The 24909-nt window shown below is 41.9% G+C and overlaps 1 protein-coding gene across 4 annotated transcripts in view; it reads right to left on the reverse strand.

Moving 5' to 3' along the window:
- sano (serrano) overlaps window positions 1-24909 on the reverse strand; it is an 80323-nt gene that overhangs the window by 21362 nt on the left and 34052 nt on the right. The gene's annotated exons all lie outside the window — the stretch shown is intronic.

Consider the following 24909-nt stretch of genomic DNA (forward strand, 5'->3'; position numbering starts at 1 on the left):
TTCGCAAAAATTACGCATTGCGGAGTTGCTCACTGTGGCCTAGAATGCATTTCTTTGTTTCTGCGATCTTGGCTGGTTCCACGTAAACCACTTGGAATCTCTTGGAAACTGAATCACCGTGGTGTATCGAAAATGATCGTTGCTGCATATAATTAAGCAATTATCCGTTCGCAAGGGGGAAGTATCGAAGAGATCTCTCGAGTCCTTGGATTCATCGTGCACGATCGTTGCAATTTCAGTAATAAGACGTTTATTGATATTTGCAAATTGGTACTGCAGCAGTACCGTGAAATTCCGCGAGGTACACCGGTCAGTAGCTCGCTGCAACGTTCCTGGTATGTACACGCGGTATAAGATTGAATCACTCTGCGCAGGAAAGTTGCGCTCTACTTTGGTTGGTCCCGTCGTCGTGAGACAATGCACGCGTCAAATGCGTACACTCTATATATACACACATATATATCACCTTAAAACACGTCGACAAACTAAAATGGTCGACCGTTAACGATGCGTCACGTTATTATTCTCTCACCTCGCAGAACCGATCTATCCCGGAGTAACATTTCTATCGTTGGAGAATTCTTTGTTGATGAAACTCGTGCAGGTTGCAATTAAAAATTGATTCGAGGCAGATATAGTGGCACGTTGAAGAAAAGGGAGAATGAGATTCGATAAGGCATGGAAGGTAAGATAAATTACTCGAGGCTGAGTAATATATCATCCCTATTGAGATAAATCAAGTTAGCAGCGGTATACTAATTCTAATCAATCATAGGTAAGTTTAATAGTGTTCGATGTTCGGGATGACCATGGAAGAAAGGCTGAAGGATTAAAGAGAAAAGGAGAAGAAATATTGGCGTTGACGAGGTCTAACAGGGTGGTCGAAAATTTCAAGCCAGAGATATCTCGGGGTCCGATGTGATCTTGGCGCTCGGTGACAACGGATTCACCGGTATAAATCAGCTATATATATATATATATATACACACAGAGACTGGCAGACCCGATCGGATCGTCGAGAACTTTTCTCCCGATTGTTCCACGAACTTATCAGTCGCGTTATAAACTTTAGAAAGCGCATTTTTCGTGTGGGCTAATAGCATACCTACGCGAGTGTGCGTATTATATATATATATACTCACATACATATCTTTTGATTAGGAGACAAGAGATCTGGTGTTGAAACTCGGTTGGTTAAGGTGGAGGTGAAAACAAAAGGCGCGCGTCTCGGTGAAAGCAAGTCGCGTTATGCCCGGTCCGTTGCTGCTACGGCATATAATTCGACGGCACGTCGATAAATCAGCGCGGCAAGCAGCTAGACGGAGAAGTCAAACTACCCGCTTAACAAAAGGACCAGATATATAGAGAGAGAGAGAGAGAGAGAGGGAGAAGCCCAATTGCAACACCGTCTACTCATACTCGTAGGCGGCGAGATATCGTCGTCAAGATTGACGAGTATCGATAATAACAGGGTCTCGCACACGCATCCGGTACCGACAATTGCCGCTTGACTGCCCTTTTACCTTTCACCTCGAATCACCGCTATATAAGCAACTATATAGAATTTACCTTCCTCCGAGCTAATAATACAGCGTAACCAGAAGGAGCGAGATATTCGTGGCTCATTTTTCGGTAGGAATAATATATAGTTGTGGGGAGTTCGCTGGTTGGATAGAGTAAACTGTCGATGGGTTTGGATATGCAGAGTTATCGTTAAGGGAGGAGAGTAATTGTCCTTTCGTGTTCTTTTTTTTTAACTTAAAAAATAGTTTATATATACGTGAGATTTTTGTTGCTCGAATATAAAAATATTGCCACGAAAAGTAGAAAATTTATTAATTATTTTTTGATAGGAATAACAAAATGGTGAATAGTACAAAATAGCAAACAATGGAAGTTTTTAAAAAATGTAGAGACCCTTGAGTGATACAAGTATATAATTGTCACTCCACGTCCTTTTTCATCTCACTTTATAAATCACCAAGCAACTGTAACATTTACACAAACTTCGAGTTTAAGGACAACGCGAATCAACAGAACATTTCACGAATTATATTTTTCGGTAGGAATAAAAGCATTAGGAAAGAATTCGGTGCTACAAAAGAGCAAACGACTGAAGCTTTCAGATACGCGAGGTCCATTGTGGGATGCAAGTTTTTCTTCCTCGAAATTCCGCGGTAATGTCCGAGACGTCTCAATAATTGCTAATTGGCAGGTGCAGCGCTTGTTTAAAAAGTGGTCGCGCGTTGTCCATCCCAATGCGAGCCGCACCGCGCACGCTCGGCTTGAAAGCGAGCATCTTCTCCTCCCCCCTCCTCTTACCCTCCCCCTTCTGTTTTTAACATCTCCAACCATGACGTTTTGCAGCTCCTCCTGCTAAGAATAAGCAAAAAATTGCACTCGTCTCATTGCTATTCCCTTCATATATATATATATATATATATATATATATATATGATATTTCCTAGAGGACGAGAAGCTCGCAGGGCCTCGCGTCGTAAGCAATGCGTTCCGCTGGTCGCGAAGCTCCGAGTGAAATTAAGTATGTTTCGAAGAAATTATTGCTATTATAGTCATTGGCGTTAATTGAAAGGTCAAATGTGAGCACGTTCGAGAATCGCCCGCTACTAATTTAACCGATCCAAGTATTAAGTTTCCTCTCTATGCCATGCTTATATAGATAAGACTCCGTAATAGGAAAGCACTTTCCATTAAACGGCTGGATATTTTTATACGTCTCTTATTGCACGATGATTACGTATATCAATGCGCAGGAGAAATGCGAGATCCTCGCGAAGATTTTTCCTCCAAAAATATATTATACAGGACTTTTAATTTATACCGCGTGTATCCTCGTAAAACTGCGGCGCTTTCGAAACTGAACGACTGTCCCAGTGACATCGATGCGCGAGCAGAAAAAGTCGATTGTGTCGTATGGCGTATATATACACGCGCATGCGTGGTCTCCGTGCCGACATCTCCTCTCGCAAATTCGTTTATGGGGAAAATAATCTCACCGAGCGTTCTCTTTCGCAAGAAATCCCGATGCTCTTGGGAACAACGCTAAGGCCAACTCGTCGAGTTTTTCTTGAGATTCCTAATAAAGAAACTCGAATTTGCTATTTATCGCAAACCCTTCAGCGATATACATATTGGATCCTCGAGGAATTTCGAGCGATCGAGGAGTCGCAGCTTTATTCTCTTCTTGGCAAACGCTCTACTCGTGCTTCGTTCGAGCCTCCATGCAAAACTCTTTGATTCCTCGAATACGTATCGCACCGCGGGTGTAAAAATGGCCCGTTTGCTTCCTGGATAAGCAGACGTGATATTTTCGAACGAGAGCCAGTCGTGTGCATCTGGTTAGTTTCTTGGCTCAGTTTAGTCGAGCCTCGTAAATCGATTATAGTGAATAAATTATATTGCATAACGGGTGGATCGTGATAGTGCCGAGAGACTCGGTGAATCTCGCTGGGGCTTGCGCCTGCATGCCTCGCTGACTGACTGACTCACTCTGCACTGACGAGTGAGAAGAGCCAACTTTTACTTCCTTCGATTCTGTCAAGTACACAGCGTTACGTATATAAATCGTGTACACGCTTCAAAGATATATTTGCGCTACGACTGACCGGTAAGATCATCGAAAACACAAACTAAAAACCTTTCCAATTGCGCAACCAAGTTTTCCAGATGCACACTCGAAGCTGCTACCATGCGGAGTCTGCAGCTGACACCTCGTCTACTCGTGCCTCTGAGTCAATCTCAACACTACTCACCCTCTTAACCAGAGAGAATCGTTTCCTCGTTTTCTCTCTTATTATGCTTAGTCTCCATGCACTATATATATATATATATATAAATATATTATATATATAGAGAGGAGTATTATATCCACACACAGCCATAAAGACAATTGCTTTTACCGCAGGGCGGAACTCACGATTAGGATTTTTCGTTCAATTAATTGCACAGTGAAAGAGTGTAATGGAGAAGGCTAGAGTTATAACGCTTAACAAAGAGAAATTATCTCTATTAGAATGAAATTAATGCTGCAGCAGGGGAAATATATACACGATGAAGCTTGCTACATTGTGCAAAGGCGGAAAAAAGCTGGACTGTTACGGATTGCCGTGCTTTCTATTTCAATATTTCTATGCCGAGCTGCACCGACCAACGGTTTAGCTCTGACCAGTGCACCAATCGTGAGTTACTTATTATTTTGACGCGCGAGTCTCGCGTTTCCAGTCGATCGCTTCCTCCATTTCATTTTAGTCAGCCAGACGATACTCGCGGATAAACCGATCCAATCGACACGATAAAGCACCGAGTGCCGCGCCTATCGAGTCCTACGAAAGTAAAAGCGAATTAGCAACGCGTTACTTTCTTTCTATTATACATACATATATATATATATGTATCATTATATATCTTTTAATTTCCATATCTATAATAACACGCCAGTCGTCTCAAAAATTTCATACTGTATAATATTCTAGATTTTTAGATCGTAATCCTGTACATATAAAGTGAGTGAATTACGAAATGGAAACTGGAAAGCTTATAAATATTATTTTAAGCGTACAGAATTATTAATTATTATCGTTGCTATACGTTTGAAGTAACGCCAATTACAGTGCAAACGAGTAGATTCGTATTTATAATTATTGTTAGCCAGCACAAGTCTGTTTCTATAAACTTGGTATTTATTGCCATTTGTTCCATGCTGATAATAATTATCACTGCGAGACACGCTATCAATGAACCTTCTTGTGTCTATAATGGAGACGCGTGCTCTCCCAAGGCTATTATACTATATAGATGCTTGGCTAATTATCAGTTGAGATCGGAAAATTCTGTTATGAAACAAACGTGTCGTATTGGTTGGAAAAATATACTTCGTGTTTCTTCGAGAGAAAGAATGTTATATATTAATGTTGCTGGATATTTTTATCTCAACTTTGCAAATCGCGAAACAAAACAACTCGTAAGTGTTTCAGATTCACCCTTTGTGGCTGGGAGTGGTTGATAAATATGCAAGTAGTAAAGGTAGCGAGTTTTCAGACAATGTTCCTTGTACATAAAATTAATTTCTTCAAAAAAAGTTAAATTTCAATGGAAAATTGTTTGGTCTTAAAGGTTTAAGACCAGCGTGCGTGCGATTCAAATCTGGTTCGTTTAAAAAATATCGAGATGCAATAATTTCATAATAATTAATTAGAGAACTCTAGACGATTGATCGTTCCACTTAAATGAGAGCTAATTATATTTTATTTGGTTAATTGTCAGCTCAAATTGAAAAACTTTAGTTGGAAAAATATATTTAAAATGTCTCCTCGATTGAAAGAATATTATATTAGCATTATGAATGGATCAGCTTGGACAGTTCTCGAAACAAGGCAATTGGCAATTGTTGATAATTAAAGGACCAGCTCACGTGTGGCTGAAATCTGTTTCCTTCAAAAAATATCGAGATACTCGATGGCCGTAACACCATAATAAATAATTAGAGGACTCTGGACGATTGATCGTTCCACTTAAAAGAGAGCTGGTTACATTGTGTAATTACCAAGGAGAGTGATTCCTGAGTCGTTTACTCGCGAAAAACGAGAAGCTCTTGTTAAAATATATGTGCACGATCAAGAATGACAAGGCGATACGACGGGGAATAAAATAATAATAAGTCATTGAGACGAAGCTTGTTCTCTCGTGAAAAAGAAAAAACTGGTTTGTAATGACAAAACCAGAAAAAGCGAATGAATCTCCATCAATCGAATTTAATACGGCAAAATATTTAATTTGAAGCGAAATTGTAAATCGATGTGTACAGGTAAGCTAAATTTTATTCCATTGCAGGATGACGTTGCATAAACGGAGCTTTCTCGATGGTTGCTTCCTCGAGAGCCGATGTCTCGCGATAAATCGTGCCTTCGAAGCTGCTCAGGACGCAATTAAGATCCCAGAAGAGCGAGCGATGTTCGCCCGAGTTCGCTAATTAACGTGGCGAATCTTCCGGAGCTTCGGCATAATCATCCCGTGGATTTTCCAGCGACGGAAAAGAAATTCCGTCGAAAACTCTATATATATTCCGCTGATTAGAAAACTGCGAACGAGGAAAATGCCTCGGATCATAAATTGCTCGTGCAATTATAAATACGCGATAGGTCGAAGACTGCGATTGAGACTTTGAATTGTGGTCAAGAAAAATTAGGGAAGAAAAAGTATAGCTCATCCCGTGAATTTTCGAGCGACGGAAAGAAATCCGTGGAAAACTCTATATACATATATTCCACCAATTAGAAAAGCGCGAATGATGAAAACACTCGGATCATAAAATGCTCGCAATTAAAAATACGCGATAGGTCGAAGACTGCGATTGAGACTTTGATTTGTGGTCGAGGGGAATTAGGGGGGAAAAAGTACAGGAAGAAAGAAGAGCGGTCAGGATATTTTCCGCAAGAATGAGATCCGGCGGGGCTGGCTCTTAATGTGTGACAAGAAGAAGGGGCGCGGCGGTCCCGGAGCGTCGGACCCATGAAGACCGGACCAGAAGACTCGACGAACGGCAGACCCATCCCCCGATGAGTCCCCGAGCCGTTCCTCTCGAGTAGAGGCTTAAACGGTGCAGCAATTGAGAACGAGCGAGAGTCGAACGGACAGTCTCGGTCCAATGATCGAAAGTAAATAGAATCTTCTTAGAAGTGGCCAATGCTGAAGAACGACAGCAAGTAGGTACGGACGAAGCTGAAGAGAGGAAGAAAAGCAAAGAGACAAATTCTTGCGACGAATCCTCGAGGCTTCTTCATCGCGGTTTGTTCTCTTCGGCAACGCGTGCTGAAGAAAAAGAGCGCGTGGCCGGACTATCGTTGTGACGTACAAGAAGAAGCCTCGTTCTTGCGGTATATATATAGTCGCGGGCTCTAAAGTTGGTCCGACAGAAGTGCATTCTTCGACACGCCTCTTCAGGGTTGGTCGCAGCAACATTGCGCGGAGCAATGATTCGCGTAATGAAAGTTTAAATGGAACGGGACACGCAACGGTTGTATTGATCGAACGCAATGGCATATCGGGGAAATAGGTGTACGTAATATAAATTTAATTCTCCGGTGGTCCGAGTTAATAACGTACCAATAGAGTAATCGACTGGCTTCTGCATGCATGACTCTGCCGCTTACGTCCTAATGGATTATTAATGTTAATGCTGCTCGCATCCCAATGAAAAGGAACACAGCAGTCCTAATGTCTACTCCTGCCAACAACTTACGCTGGGACCTTACAATTTTCATTCAATCTCTCCCAGTTGCAGGCCGTAGCTCATTCCCTTGACATTATTCGCCACGCCAGCAGCGATCTTTCAATGAGAATGAAAATGACCGACTTTCCAGACTAACGAGAAAGCACAAACGAATCACTGCCTCATTATGAAATCGGTCCGATTCTCCAGCTGCGATCTCTTCATCATTATCCTAATTACAGCTTGCTACGAGGCCTACTGCGCGCTAACAACGGACGCATCAACAAATGAGCCACTCGAATGATCATCGAACGAGGGCACCGATTTTCCTACCAAACGATTAGCAATCTTATGCATATAAAGAGGCTTGATAAGATTTTATTGATTCATTTTTTTTTATTTTAATTGCTACTTGCTGCGAGGTTTATTGAAGCCTAACAATGAAAGTATCGACAGATGGGAGATTTGAACGATCATTGAACGAAAGCACCGATTTCGCTACCAATTGATTTGCAACACTGTATATACAGAGGCTTAATAAGATTTTATGTTTTCAATTTTTTGTTATTTCAACTGCAACTTGCTATGAAGCCTATGCTGAACGTTAATAATAAAAGTATCAACAAATGGGACACTCCAATGATCATCGAGCGAAAGCACCGATTTCGCTACCAACCGATTTGCAACATTGTATATACAGAGACTTAATAAGATTTTATTCTTCAATTTTTTTTTTATACTAAGTACAAAAAGCTAATACGATGCCTACTGTGCGTTAATAATGGAAAAGTCAACAAATGAGCTACCGAAACGATCACGGAACGCAACCCTCGATTTCGCTACCAACCGATCTACCATTTCGTACGTACAGAGTCTTAATAGGACTTTATTCTTCAAACTTTTTTCTGCCGGCAGAATCAGCGTGATTTGCGGGAAAATTCCAGAGAATAGATATTGCGCCATAGTAACATTATCTACACTGTTCTCTGTATATATATATATATATATATATATATATCCACGATAAAGTTTATTGCACGTCAATCAAGCAATTCCACGAATCAGCTTACTGGCGAATGCAATATTTTACCCAGAAGAGAAAAATCCAAGTGATTTGGTAGCAGCAGCGCGTATTTCGTAGATTTTGCAAGAGAGATCTGATTCACGTGGAATGTGAGAAAGATTTGCGAAATTCTCTGTTAAATAGGCTCAATCACGAGGAATTAATTGCACACACTGTATCAACAAGGTTCTTTGATGATTTTCGTCGAAGGTGGTAACTGCATGCTTATATGTATATAATAAAGGTGGTGGTTGTCGAGAGGGTTAATGTTTTTCAGGGTACGTATATACATACAGTGAAATAGGAGGGGGGGGGGGGGGGAGTCTCGTCCATCGCCTTGGTAGCAGCTGTAAAATCACGTGTGGCGACGCTACTTAACGAGGCTGACATGGACCGAGGGGACGATCCTCATCTCGGCCCAATTGAGGCCGCTCCGTCGATCGCAGGGAATCCACGAGAGGTTCGGAAAAAAAACAAGGAAGTTCCTGATGCCTTGATCGGCCAATTAAGAGGCCTCTCTCGATCGTCGGCCGATCGGCCTCGATGCTCCTTGCTTGCTTTGTCACGCGTTTCCTCTTCTTTCCTTTAGAACTGATCAGAACTGCCTCACAACCATTCTCTCGCTTTCCATCCACCACAAATACCATTCGCTACAATTAGACTTCTTCTCTTCTTTTTATCCCTGCCCCCCCCCCCCTTCTATTTTCCTTATCCAAACGCATCTTGTCGAATCGCGATCACTGCCACTATACTTCCGGTCTTATCGTAACTTAAATTCCTTGCCGTCTCGTGAGAAACCACACACGTACACATCAATATATTTCTCGATGAGTCTGATTGTAATTTGGAACTAGTCAGACGAATTCTTCGTACTCTTCGACGTATATATTTAATATATATTTTACGCGAGGGAAGAAGCACCACGAATCTAAATATAAAGCAAGGACATGCTTGTCCCAGCAGTATATTTTTCACACACATATATATAGTTCGATCGAAGTTTAGCAACTCGAATAACAATAAGACGAAAGAAACGCTCTGGATCCAATTCGCTTGATGCCTCGTCTTCCTCCACCGCCAAGCGTAAGATATAGCGCATCTTACGATGCCAAGGTCCTTCGCGGATGAGAGCTGATCGTAGATTTAGTTAGCGGTCGTTGTCGTCCCTCGGCATTTGCGATTTGCGGTCTGGGCCCACTACTATCCATCAAGATGTATCTTCTCTCGCGGCAGATTGACTCTCAATGGACCTCTCCCATGTTTCAAATCCTTAACAACTGCCAAAGGCAATAAAAAAAAAGCACGTCGCGTCATTAAGATTGATAAAAAAAGCTCCTTTGTTAATTCGACCAGAGTGGAGGAACGAAGGAGGTACCCTAATAAAACATTGTGAAAGGGCAATCCATATGGAAAGGAGGAAAGTATTTGAGGAGATAAATGAGATGGTTCTTGGACACGATCCCTAAAAACGTTTCGCGTGTACTGTGTACTGCTACGACTAGTATACTATATATATATATATATATATATATAGTGTAGAAAAAAGAATAATAGGTGGCGAGTAGAATCTCGCATCCCGCAGGACTTCTCACGGACGCGGACAGCTCGTAATCGTAAAAATGAATAATCGTTCTCTCCGGAGGTGGACGATAGAGGCTTTTGTGTCGATGATGCTAGATCCTCCAGCTGATCGATTTCATCGTCCGTCTCCTAACGGCCGTTCGCCATTGAATAACGGCGAACCGATGCCAAATGTTTATAGTTCGGAAACATCCCTAATTGTTCTAGCGAGAAAAAAGCTCGCTTGGCTCTCGCACGCATAGCGAGACGCAGCTGCCAAAAATTATGACTTTTCTGCACGTACTTAAACGTCGTTACGGTACCTCGAATTTTATGCACTCGCCTATACGACTCATAAGTATACAGTCGATGCCGAGCGTTCATGGCCCAGCCAGGATGCCGACGCCCTTCAACAATAAACCGCATCTTTTTTTTCAATCTTTCTTGCCAGCCAGCAATATTGCCCCTATGGAAGCGGCCAGAGTGTGCGTGCCGGGGAAAAAAGCGCGGAGGAGAGGAGACTCGGCGGAAAAAACACTGCTGCCTGTTTCTTTGCCCAGGTGTTTCTGCGCGAGGATATGCTTGGCAAAAAAGGTGAAAAACTTTGCTCTTTTGCAACCACGCGCGAATAATAAAGCATATATATATATATAAATGTGTATTTAGTTTTTGTGTACAAGTGTGTAGATAAAAACGAGGACACTTTATGAACGAGAAGGAGGGGGGGGGGGATTTAGAACGTTCTATATCGACTCGTGTATATTGCGAGTCTTTTGGCAATCATAATTAAAAACATGTAAAATTTGTTCAAGACTACCACCACCACACTTTTCGTTATAGGAAGTGAATTAATATTATAAAATACACACATATATATATATATATATATATATAAACGAGAAAACTTTGAGAATAAGAAAAGGGGGGGGGGGGATTTTTAACATCCAATAGTACAGCTTATTACATCGACCCAAGTGTCCCCTGCGAGTCTCTCGGCAATCTTAATTAAAAATGTGTAAAATTTGTTCAAGACTACCACCACCACACTTTTCGTTATAGGAAGTGAATTAATATTATAAAATATACAGATATATATAAAAACGAGAAAACTGAGAATAAGAAAAGGGGGGGGGGGATTTTTAACATCCAATAGTACAGCGTACATCGACCCAAGTGTCCCCTGCGAGTCTCTCGGCAATCTTAATTACAGACGTCTAAAGTTTTTCCAAGACCGCCACCGCCGGTAGCAGCACCTCGCCCCGCCGCACTAGCAAACGAATTACAATCGCAAAAAAGTGGAGGGTTTCGCATCGTGACGGTAATTCGTGTGCGAATACGCGCGCGTTACATAGGTATATAGGTGCGCTCCGTGTCGCGGGTTGCTCGGAAAGACGCGGTGCATCAGAGGATATATAGCACAGAACGCGGACGGTCGAGCATACGCGTCACGAGTCACAATTAATTCGTCAGCTCGAGGGGCAGGAAACGGTCTAGGAATGACTTGCGCCAGCAGCGAGAGCGCCTCACTTCGTTCTTATTCGCTCGACTCCTGTTACTTTTAATTAATAGTCCGAACAATTATTTCTTATCGGCGAAACGGCGCGGTTCGACGGGATTCTTGTCCCCACTCGCATTCCCATCGTTTTTCTTCCTACCTCCTATATACCCTACAAAACTATCGCGATCATGTCGATTTTAATCATTAATCGCGACGCAGACTCGCTGAATCTGTATAATGCTTCTTCGACCATAAAAGGTATATATATATATATTTGATATAACAATTTGGTGTATGATTTAAAATAAAATCAATAGTTCATTCGTGTAATGAAAATTGCGATAAAACATAAACAAGTTTTTTTATTAGATAAACGTATATAGTAATGGCTGTAATACTAATCTTTTTATAGAATATACTCCTTTGATTATTTCTATCATAATATCTTTGTAATTGAAAGTGTCCATATGTTTGCATTACGCTGTTGTAACGCGTCAAAGTCGCAAGGGAAATTTGCTTTGGATCAGCTGCTTCGAGTCCTTTAACGGGACGCACGGCACACGCGTTTATATCTCAACGCTGCAAGAGAATAGTGTAAAGTGGTGGTTTGTGTACTATATATATATATACGATTATCGTTCCTCCTCTTATTTCTTTTCCTCATCATTCTCTTTCTCTTTCTCCAGCTCCGAAGCCGAAGGTGAATCGCGCCAAGCGATCTTGACGAGGCTCTTTGCGCATTACACACGAATTATTACCACGATTTTACTTTATCTTAACGCGCAACTCTAAATTTTGCCGGCGTATCAAGCGACGACCATAAGCGCGCGGCTGCTTCGCCGAAAGCTTTGAAAGAGCCCTCGCCAATTCGATGCAAATTCGCGGCACGCACGCATAATCGTAAAATAGCTAACTAAACTGTAATGAATGAATTGAAAAACGTTAATGCCGCGACTTATAACAGCTGGACAATAATTTCCCTCTTTCGCCGCGGAAGACCAGAGAGTTTCTGCAATGGGACACCGCCGCAACGCCGCGTACCTCCACGACGCTGATCGATATATACCTGCATTTGCTTGCGAATGCTAAATATTGCGAGAAAAATGAGAGCGTGCGAGTGGGAACGGGGTTACGAGAAGAATGCCCAAAGAAAACCTCCGCAAGAACAATGAGGAACGTGCGAAGGACGTGAAACCAGAGTTAAATGTTGTTCCCGTGGAAATTGCCGGGAAGTTGAAGTTTTTCCCGGGAAATACGTTGGAAAAGCACCGGACAACGCGATGAGAATGTTTAACTGCGATCATCCAACTATTTCAATGCCATTATGGATTTCTCTTCTTATTATAATATTATTATAGTCCTTTATAACGTGCAGCTCGATACTATTAGATTTCTCTTCTTATTCTATTATTGTAATATTATAGCCGAGTGACTTGGATAATAATAGAAAATACAAATTTAATGCTTTTTATCCAAGGTATGAGAGAGAATAAAGAGAGGTTTTCTAAGAAATGTGTACATGTGTGTGTGTAATATATATATATATATATATATATTTTCTGTGACAATGGTGGTATGGAGATTTAAGGGTCCAGCCAGACTCGTCAGGATATTTGATGCATTTATTTGGTATGACAGAGAATGCAGAGTGATTTTCCAAGAAACATCTACATGTGTGTGTACAATATATATTCTTGACGTGACAGTAGTGGTATGGAGATTTAAGGGTTCAGCCAGACTCATCAGGACTTTCGATGCGTTTATTCTAAATCTTGTTATGACAGAGAATGCAGAGTGATTTTCCAAGAAATGTATACCTGTGTGTGTGTGTGTGTATATATTTGAAACATATATTCCTGCTGTGACAATAGTGGTATGGAAATTTAAGGGTCCAGCCAGACTCGCGAGGACCCAGACTCCATCGAGCAGCTACTTACCAAGGTATACACGTGAACGACACTCAAGCGTCTCCTCCTCTGGACTCTGACTCTGCCATGCAGTTCCTTCTCGCAAGCACTAAAACACACGCTGACTGTATCGCACTAGCCACTCTACTGACTCTACTGTGGCACTTTTCGTCTTTCGATTCACGATCAGTGTCAGGACACCTGCGAATGCGTGCTGCGTGCGCCGACCGCACTATACACTTATATATACATATATATATAAGGTCACGTTCACACGAAACCGCAATACACTGGCTGGTATATCGAATCGCTAATTCAAATTAATATTATAAAGCTTTGCATCTATCCTCTCTACACACACACACACACATAAATTCCCTTGCAAAACCACCACAAAAAATGACAATCACTCGATTTACAATCACACAGCGAAACTTGAGTTTGGATCCGACGAAAGAAGCTTATTTTTCGAGTGATCGATTAGTATCGAGCATATATAGGTATAAGTGAGCAGCTTTTTGCGAAATTCTTACGAGTTCTTAGTAGGGCATTACCACGGGGCCTGTTGGGTCGGGGATAAATTTACTCGCAGTCGCGCGAGCACAGGCTCGTCCAGATATCTCTCGCTCGCAGCCTCGGCAGCACACCACCATCAGCCATTACTACGGGACGTACATTTATTTACGCAGGAATTCAAGAACGGTTCCGAGACATCGTCCTTGTCAGTATAGGTAGGGCTATTTATATATAGCGACACGTCGATCGCGCATCCTTGCCATTTGCGGTAGTCGTCGGAGGGTGCTTTCAAAGGAAACGTTCTCTTCTGCCGGCCGCCGCTCTACGGTCAGCAGCCCACAAACGAGAGCTGCCTTAAACTTTCCCCCCTCCCCCTCCTATTTATACTCGTCGATAATATCATCGTCCAATTGGCTATTTTCCTCTTTAATTTATCGCAACAGGAAGATAATAGTCGCTCGAATATTCCGTAATAAACGCGACGTTCTCTCTCTCTCTCTCTCTTGTAAATTAGTTTATCGTCGTCGTTGGAAGATTCTTATTATTGTATAACTATAAGTGGCTGTGCTTTACGAGGTGCTACGAGTACTCGCTTGTACGTGGCTCTCTTACCAATGCTTGCGATTCTTCCGAGGAACTTGTAACCATTCGGATGTCGGGTCCGTTATGCGGAACGACGAATGACCGGATGTCACACCGTGTCACTTCTTGTAATCTGTATATGTATGTATGTATGTATGCTTGCTGATGCAGGTAGCGTTGCCAAGCCCACTTCCCACATTTGGACTTTCGAACACGTAACAGCCATATACATTCTCGTATACCGGAACCTTCGTGGTACTTCCACCGGATCTAGTCCGATCAAAACGTTCGGCTTGATTTATGATTTTTATTATATCGCTCGCCCTGCTTTCTAATACAGCACGCGTATCGATGTGTTCTTTATTAGGGCTGAGAGATAAGCATACGTTTTCTATACTACAATAGTGATGGTATTGTAAAGAGAGATTCGAAGAATGAATGTATGGAATTATGTATAAGATATAGATCATAGAAAATATGTGTGGTTATAAATAAGTTCTAAAAATAGAACTAAATTAATTTATGGAAGTTATACTAAAAAAAAAAATGCAGTTTTGAAACTTTTAGTAACAAGATTAAGCAATGAAAGTATTGATAAAATTTGTTGATGATAGAAAAATCCAGATCAGGAATTTTCAAATCAATCAAAATATGATTTCGAAGCTTCCAAGAAATTATGATAATATAGTAAACATTTTCCAATGTGTCTATTCCAAAAGACGACGATCATGACCAGAGTTTCCACTCTCGCGACACGTCTGAGAGTATTGTCTCCTTAGACCATAATCGTAAAAAATAAGAACATACAAAAAATAGTGTTTGCAGAGTAAGGAGGAAAGTAAGATGGATCTTGCAGAGACAAAACGACGTGGCATAAGCTCACGGGTATAGGATGACACACTGGTTCGGTTCGGGGCGCTGATCGGACTCATTCCGGCTAGGAGGGGAGGGAAAAAGAAAACCGGAGAAGAAGACGAAGAAGAAGGGAAGGAAAGCGTTCGGCAAGTTTCGTAGGTAGTCGGATGATCCCGTCGACGCTCGAGCAACGCTCGAGTCGACCTTGGAGTCTTGGACGCCTCTATGGTATATGCCACTGACACGGACCAAGGACGGGGCCTCATGGTACCGGCCTGCTGTTGTCCCGAAACGCGGTCGTGGAACTCGCACTGGAAAGTGTTCGCCGATGGCAACTCTTTTTCGTGCTTCGTGCCTCCTCGCGTCGCCATTGGCGTAGGAACCAGCCTGCATCTTCGCTGCATCTACCATTTTCAGCGGTGCAACCAAACTGCTTATTTCTTCGAGCCAGAATTCCAATTTAATATTTCAACGTCCGAAAGCTTCCCTTTCTTGTACAAAATGTACTTTGAGTAGTCTTGGGTTATAAAATTTCGTAGGAAAACTTTGATAAATCCTCGTTAATTTTCCTATGTTATATATATATATTCCGTTTATTATACTATACATGATACGAATCAATTCTAATACACCCCACAAGTTTCTTCCTTCCTAACGTGCAAAATTATAGGAAATCCGGTTAGCGATAATAATTTTTTTTTTTTTTAATCGATCCAGCAAAATTTCTCCTTGACGTTGCAATCGAACGTGATAAGATTTATCGAGATAAGCGTTGGGGGTTATTATGCGTAAAAGAAGCGATGATTGGCAGAGGAGAGCGGTGTATTGTTGCTGCTGTTGCTTCTGCTTCCACTGCTGCTATTCTCTGATGGCGAAGCATGGCTTTGGCCACGAAGCTTATCTGCGGGGATGCGAAGGGGTCAGGGTTCGCGCACTGGGGCAAGAAACGCCACGTTGTCGGGATGTTTTCTCCAAGGGCCGTTGCATGCTGTTGTGTCAGTCGTGATGCATCGGTATATATATATATATATATATATAAAAGCCATAAGCGACGAGAAGTGTAGGGACAATGTTGCTCGTTATCTTATATATACATATACATATATATATATATATATATATATATATATATATATATTTATCGAAATATTTCCAAGGCGAAGAGAGTCGAGTGGAAGAAAATCAAGCCGTGTCGAAATTGAAAGTTTATTGGATTGCGCCAATGGGCGGCCTCGCCTCCGCATATGAAAAAAGGGCCAGGAGAAAATTGAGGAGGGCTGGGCGTTGGCCCTAAATCTAACGAAATATACACGAGCGAGCGAGTCGGGCAGCGCTCTCGGGGACTATAATGCATCTTGTGTCAGCATTTTTATTCTTCCTTTTCCCTATAGCACTCTATGCCCTTTTATAACTTTAATTTACACTTACAGTCGTGCGCAGGCGATTAATATATATCCCCTTGATATATTAGTTGCCACACGACTCTGAGAATGTTCAATTAATCCACGTGGCGATGCAACGTCCTTTTTTTCGCGTTCTTATTTCACGCAGAGAGGCACGAGGAAAATAAGGTATAACATTTACGTATATGCCAAATAAGCTTAGCGACCAGTTTAAAGAGCATACACGTTGCAGGATGCGTCGCTTTAATATTGATCATAAATCAACTGAAAATCTTTCGTAAGACGTTGCATCACAAACACGCACGCACACACCGGAACGCCAAACGTGTAGAAAACCCGACGAGTTTTATTTATATGTATATATATATATATATATAGTTACACAGGCTTTAATTCTCCTTTCGATATAGTGGATTAAAGTCGAACTCTACGAGAATTAGAAATGCTTATGGAAATGAGGAATCTCTTCTGCCTCGGTGGCTTTTTTATTGCGTTCAAAGTTGTTCCACGATGAGAGTAGGAGGAGGGGGGAGGGGGAGTCTCCGAAATCCCGTCGTTGATGAAATTGCTAAATTATTCATGGCCGAGGTTAAGAGAAGGGCAATGGCTGTTCCTGCTTCGACGTATTTGCTCGCGTGAGACGAGGATTGATGCGCGTCTTTGACGATTTTTCTCTTTTTTTTCCTCTCGTCCTCCTCCTCTTTTTTCCCCTTCTTTCCTCAGGACGATGCAACGAACTTCGTGCTAAAGTCATGCTGCTCCTTTTCAGCCTCTCGTCTTAGGATACCTGGGGAGAGCAGGATGGGACCAGTCTCGGATGAAATTTCGCTCGAATAAGCAGACCTAACAGGATCCCTTCCGGAGAGAGTGAGAGGGACGAGGAGGAGGAACAAGAAGAACAAGAAAATGATGATGAAGAAAAAGCACGACGCAATTTATCCTTTGTTCTTAAAGCTTCTACGAGGCTGCGAAAGATCCCTAAAACGATAGCGCGCGCGCACCTTCGATATCCAACACGAAAAATGATTTAGGCGCTGAATAAAAAGGTGCATCCGCTCGATTTCCGTGCCTCGATAAGACGCTTTGAATAATCGAACCACGCGCTCGTTTTTTCCCCAACTTTTGTTTCGTCGCTTTCAACCCCCCCCCCCCCCCCCCCCCACTCCTCATCCCTCGCCACGCTTCTTTCTCCCGGCGATCCTCCGACGAGCGATTCTCGCTCGTCGAGGAATGCCGAAGGTTATAGACCGGCGTGCGAGGGGAGAAACGGTGAATAAATATGGAATAGGAGAAAAAAGTGGAAATTTTGTGTATAAGTATATATACGGACGGATGAAATCACTGCGTGGTGCTGTGCTCTTGCTCTATGGACGGTGGAATCCTCTACGTGGGGATCGTATAGAGAGGGGGGGGGGGAGGGAGGGGGACCCTACTCATCACGAGCTAATGCAAGGGTATATACACCTGAGTAATAGCGAAACGCAACATTGTACGTTTCGTCGAACCACCAGATAGCAATCAAAATGGAAATGATGAGCCTTCAATTTGTCCTTCCACGCGAAAGAACTGCCCTGTTCGCTTCTATACGCGCTGGAAAAAATCCTTCTGCATTATTAATTAACGTACTCTCCGTATAACGTAACGCGCTGTGTCCGAGAAAGTTCTTTTTATCGAGTACGCGTGTGGTACTTGACGTCCATTTCTAATTCCTCGATGGACCATCCTCGTTTCGTCATCGAACTTGACTCGAAGAGCCAGTCGATTTTTCTCAACCCGAAGGAATAATCCGAGACAGGCGTCTAGACTCCATAAATTTCTTCAAGTTTCTCTTTTCCTTTAGGTATGTATATATATATATATGTAATTAGATCAATTTATATTTTCTCAATTAAGCAAAATTCATCGAACACCTGGTTTTCTAGTTAGTTTAACACAATTTAGTAATTTCCTTAATTACGTCACACCTCGGAGTCTTAGACTACATCGTGCGCGATTCGAGTTTGAATTATTAATAGGTCGCTGCTTAAAGAAACTCGAAGCAATTATCACAGAGATTTTCAAGGAATCCTACGGTACAATCTTTATTCCAGATCTATTATAATAAGCTCTGCAGACGGTAGCTGGTAATTAGGTAACTCGGGACAATATTAGAGAGACGTTCGCAAGGAAACAATGTGCTCGGTGAAATTGCATAAAAGATTCTTATAGCTTAATTGCACCCTGCCACGAGTCTCTTGGTGTACTCTGTACGTGTTTATATATTTGACAAGGAACCATCACGTGACTGGTGGAAACTTTGTTATTCGGTCCCTCTTGTCTCTCTGTAAATAGTTTTTTTTGTCGAGAGTTCGGTGAAATTCTCATTTGCCCATTATCCTTTCAGGCGATTGTTTGGGACCGTTCGTCGTAGCGTGACCGTGTACATAGAGGATACGCGGGTAAGTAAACAAGCTAGGAAGCGATTAGCATCCAATATCCGTGCACCGGTGTAGCCTCAATTTTCAGTTGTATTTTATTTTTTGTACACTCGCTATAAAAATCATTCCTAGATGCCGATTCTCTGCAGCAACCCATTGATATAGCTAGGAGGAGTAAGGAAGAGAAGAGCGAACGGTCGCCGGAAGTGGCGAGTTATGGAAGATGCAGACTGAAAGTGAAGATCGGTTCTTCAATCTTTCGCGTTGTCGATTTTCAGTCGAACTCTACTTCTCGCAATTACTATAAAATGTGTTCCTAGACGCCGATTTTGCAAACAGCAGGTGGAGGAAGAGCGGACGGTCACCGGAAGTGAGTTGTGGAAGATGCAGGTTAGGAACACAGATCAGTTTTTGAATTTTACGTTGTCAATCTTTATTATTCAATCTACTTTTCGCAATTGCTACAAAAATATTCGTGAACGCTGATTTTGTACAAGACAGAAGCCGAACGATGAGCACCAACGAAAGAAGAGGAAACGGTTACCGGAAGTAGCGAGTTTCGGAGGATGAAGGTTAGGAAGAGAGATCGGTTCTCGAACGTTACACTGTCAATGTTTACCTTGCAATTAGTATATAAAAATATTCGTGGATGTCGATCTTACAAGAACTCGTTGATGTAAGAAGGATGAGGAGCATGAAGAGGGAAGGATCACCGGAAGTAGCGAGTTATGGAAGGCGCAGGTTGCGGAGCAGAGCAGAAGAGAGGAGAGCAGATAGTTGGAGATCGGCTGTTGGATCGGTGGTTGTCGCTGCGAGAAAAGTAGCTACGCCACGGTAGCCGAGGCAAAGAGGCGACTGAAACTGAAACTGAAAGGATGACGCAGTCCCAGCAGCTGAGCAGCTGAGCAGCCCCGATCCATTCGATTGCCCCTGCAATTCTAACGAGCCATCTCCTCTCCTCCCGTACTGATACAGAGTACTACACTATAGAGCACCAATACCATCTCGCCATCTCTTCCGGCTCAATTAAAACTTTTTCATCGACCATCCGCATCGCTATTGACTTTTACACGATCCAGCAACGTCAGAACAACAAGAAAAAGCCATCTCCAATTATCCATCCTATCAAAATTAACAGGAATTTTCGCTTATCGGCCAACCAATATAACAAGATGATGCATTTCGCATGAGACGCTGTAATATTATCATATATCGATTAAATTTCATCATGTTAGCAGTTACGGTAGAATTTTATCAGTGAATTTCCGCTATTACCATAATTCTCCAATCTATCGAACGACCAATTAGATAGTCGTGAGAGAAATCCCCTCGCGTTTCTCTCTTTGGTCTCGTTGCGGAGAGGTAAATTCGATTTGTCCAGCAACCTTATGAAGAAGTCTCTTTCAATTACGCTCGGGGAGCCCTTCAATGATGATTTATCAAGTCTGGTGCATGGATTGCGGGAAGCCGCCAGTTATCGTCAGCGGTGCTTTTACCTTCTCGCTTTTCTCTCGTGCTCCAGTCATAAGGTGTCTCTGCTCGGGCTAATCAAGATTGGACGAACAACGGAAGAATGAAAAATGAGAGTGAAAATGGTGGTGACACACGTGTACTACCTTCTGATCTCTCGTGGTTCTCACAGATCGCGTGATCCAGATATTCCATTTCTTGTGACAATCTTTTCTTGTGCTATATATATATATATATATAATATACATGTATCCCGAGAGATCCAAGAATTCTCAATGCAAGGTTATTAAATTATTTGTGCTACCTTGTATACGCACCACGATTACTTTAATGAGCAGCTCACGTCCTCCAGAACGCATTCCGTTCCAGCAAGTGTTTGCATGGTACACGAAACCTACATATGTTTCGTGAAACACGCCTAATTTGATCGTTGCACATGTCGCTTTAAACTAGTTTACATTGTTCCGTAAAAAACATGACACTCGCTTTTAGATAACGTATCCTTTCTTCGATGCTAATTGCAGTCGATCTAAATGATGAGAATCTACAGTGACGCGTATGCGGTCTCTCTTCAACCTATTGGTTCCCTTGCATACTTTATACAGTAAGATCCAGGTGAGAATGTATAGTAGTGCATATGTGTCTTATCAACAACGCTACTTACCGGTAAATTTTGTAATTTTTCACTGACTTTTTTGTCTTATACATTTAGACATTTTCACGTCAATGTTGCTTTGCACGATCTCAACGCAAACAAATATAAAGTTGAAGGTTCAACATTATTTAGACCAAAATTATACTGTTTATATGCATAATGATTAAAACGTAAACAAAGTTTCTATGAACGATCCTTTGGGATTGGCACGTGTATTAAATAAAAATTCTGAAATAAAGAGAAAACGACGAATATCTGAAACAGTGGGTCGGTGCAAGATTCCTGGCGAAGAGGATTGGACAGTTTGACAAATTAAGCAGGCTTTTAGCCACGTTTCCCTCATACAGAGATAAACAAGCAGGTTTTGACCGTACGCGTGTAGTGGTGCATACTTCACGTACAACGGGTGCCACCATTTCCTGCTTCCTTCCTCGTCAGTTATCATCACGCTTGTCACCAACATTCGAGCGGAAAATCCACCAGCCTGCTCGAACCAAAACAGTATATCGTTCGTTCGATATCTCGACGTCGCGAGTTCGTGAACGTCCGCCGGGTGGCGCGAGAGTTGACACGGGGTCCACGGGGAAGCCCGAAGTCTGACGAAGCAGTACGGAAGCAGCCGATAAACTATTGTAAATTCGCATGTGGTCAAAGCGCTACAATTTGCCACTCTGCTAAGAAAACGTGATAAAGCCGGCATGCTAAACATTTGCAAAGCGTATTTCATGGGAAACGGCGAACCTCTGTTAAACGCTCCCTCACCGGAAGTACCCTCAGTGATCCTCATTTACGAGCTAGCTCTTTAAATTGCAATTAGATTAGATTTATCTTTCATCCGGCTTCATAAATACACCCCGTATATGTACATATTTCTTCTTTACAGTGTTGTTACCAAATTGGTTTGCCTCGGTAAAGTCATACGTCAGGTAGGTATCTCTTCTGAATATATTACGCGGACTCTATCCAATTATATTAGATGTATCGAAATATTGCTATAGTTTGCGATAAGAACTTTTTTCCCTTTCTTTTAAAGCCGGTTTCATTATTACTGGCTCATTCCAGCTGTCGAAAGACCGTGAAACAACCGGGAGATGACACGGCAGGACAAATGAACGAGCCCCAGTGACAAGGCATTTCAAAGTGGCAGCTACAGCAATCTCTCTCAGCGTACTTGCCCTGTAAACTTGAAAATTATTCAAATAGCCTTCGGTCAATCTTGAGAAACAGATCCTATATAGAAATTACTGAATTATTTCAACACTGGTGTATCCTTTTGCATTTAAACAGAATTTTTTCCTCAATATTTTACCTCGCCTTTCTCACTGTACACGCCACTGCTATGAATAATATATAATGCATAACTAAGAAAATAACATGAAATAACTAGAACATTATAAAGTCTCGTGAGCTTGTAAATTGCTTCAATTTGAACGTTTTATTCGGCTAACTGTAATTTTTTTTTTGGATTCTAGTAACAGGATCTTGCGGAATAACCGTCTAATTTCAGACGACTGCGTTATGATTGAGCGTGTTGAATATAAGCATAAACCTATCCATTCCCAATTACATATACGCGTAATCTTATTTATTTTAACTTGGAAATTTATAGGCATTAAATTGAGTTCCATCCGTAGCCTGTTGGTCGTTGAAACAGGGACGGTTGCTTCACCAGCGAATGTCGGAAAATTGGTTTGAATCGCACCTGCGGCATATCCCTCTGCTGCTTGCTCTCTCACATACATATTTATAGAGTATATGCAAGAGTGTAGGGTGCGTACAATCGTGTGTGTATCACTGCCTATCCACCTACGTGTGCACCCAGGAGAACCAGTATCTAATACTCTATTCTGGTTTCCACGCTTGCCTAACAATTGCCCAATAAAAATGCTCATCTCGACAGTATTCAATTATGGCACCAAACAAAAAAATAATAGCTTTATTTACCATGCAATCAACTGTTGAAATTCATATCTATCGCAACACAGAGTTTCGAAGAAATTAGTGCGATACCGAACAGTTTTGAAATGATTTCTGAGAAATAAGGGAGCACGGAGGACAATAGCGCGTATTTACAAGCGCATGTGCGTGTGCTGGAATATGGAGTGGGAAGTGGGGAGGGAGGGGGGGGGGGGAGCCATCCTGGCACCGGCGGCGTCGCGCTCGGTAAACTATGACGAAGGTTAGGTTATCTTCCACCGTGGATCTAAACGTTTTAACGTACACTACGTACTAACACACTAGCTTTGGTATACCGGAGGGGTGGTACATTGTACCATTTTTTTTTTCACCAACACAGACGAGCCACGTTACCTCGACAAGGTAGCTGGAAGGGGGTAGTGGGAGTACATTTATCACTCATGCATTTAATTGCAGCAATTCAGACAACAATTCTAAAGCACTCTATCCATCCAACGATCTATCTACAATTACGTTATACTTTCGGTTAATGTATCATTATTTTCACTCGAAACCATTCGTTGTAACTCAAGTGCAAATAATTAAGAAGTCTTGTCTAAATCTTATCCTTTTATATCTTTTCCCGTGGTCATTCATGCGGTATTAATAACAAAATAGATAGTTCGGTTTAACGGTAATTATCTCGGAAATTATCCTCTTCGGAGTGAATACGTTTGCGTGTTTTGCCTAGGATTATCTCTCCTAGTGTTTCAAAGCAGCCTTTTCAACATTGATATTGATAAGAGAAAATTCTTGCAGGTAAGAGGGGCATGCAGAAGAAGAGTGGTTCGGAAGTGAATATAAAGAGATTTTGCGAGGCAAGGAGGTGGATAATAGCAAAAGAGGAGGCCAAAGATAATCGTAAGTTTATACCAAGTGTATACGCTAATTGGTGAGTAAACTTTTCCCGGAGGGCTCGCGATGGTTATCATTCTGATGACAGAGCCGGATGTGCTTTGACAGAGAAGGCGAGGCAAAAGGCGAGATTTTGCACTTTGCCCGACGAACTGTCTTCTCTAATGGCGAGACATCCGAGCTTTTTTTTCCTTTCATATATATATATATACCAACAGAACTGTTGCCTTTTATGGGACCGTATCCCAGTGGAAAGATTCTGAACATTGGTAAGTGTTAAGATACATTTTTAGGTTAGGTTTATATAGACGCGTTCCTCTAATTTCATTATATACGCACACATGTGTTGAATTGAGCTATCGCATCTAAGCTGAAACTAATTTATCTCGTTCCATCGTTGAAACTTTATTAAGTGTTTTGAACTCGGTTAACGAGCGTGGTACTCCCGCCTGGCGGTGTAAGTAACGAGGAAGCCTGGGGTGTACCGAGGCAAGGAAAGAAAAAAGCCAAGACCAAAACCAAGACAATTCGTATTATTCTCCTTCCGTTCTGCTTCACGCACTCCCGCCGCACGAATTATTCGCTGGAAAAGACGCGGAGAAGGTCGCCAAATGTCGCTCGACCTTCAAGCTACCTATTTCGCTTGTTAAAAAAAGACAATTTCTAAGAGAGGTTGGCGACGTCTTACGTTCGGTTGCTTCTGATGTAAAAGTTGAGAAAAATTATCAAGCGGAAGATTAAATAAAATGTGATGAAGAAAATCATAGAAACTTGTCGAATAGCGATCGAAAGAAAAACGCGCAGGCGCCTATTACGTTTAATGGCCGCTCTAATAAGGGTCTGATCACAATTAGAAGGAATAAATGCAGGTAAAGAAAACAAACCTTTAGGGCAATTATGTAACTATATTATCGACAAATATCGGTACTTAATGGTAAATGTAT

This window comes from Prorops nasuta, unplaced genomic scaffold, assembly GCF_024137725.1.
Source record: "Prorops nasuta isolate Cenicafe-Biocafe unplaced genomic scaffold, Cenicafe_Pnas_1.2 PNAS00002, whole genome shotgun sequence".
NCBI lineage: Eukaryota > Metazoa > Arthropoda > Insecta > Hymenoptera > Bethylidae > Prorops > Prorops nasuta.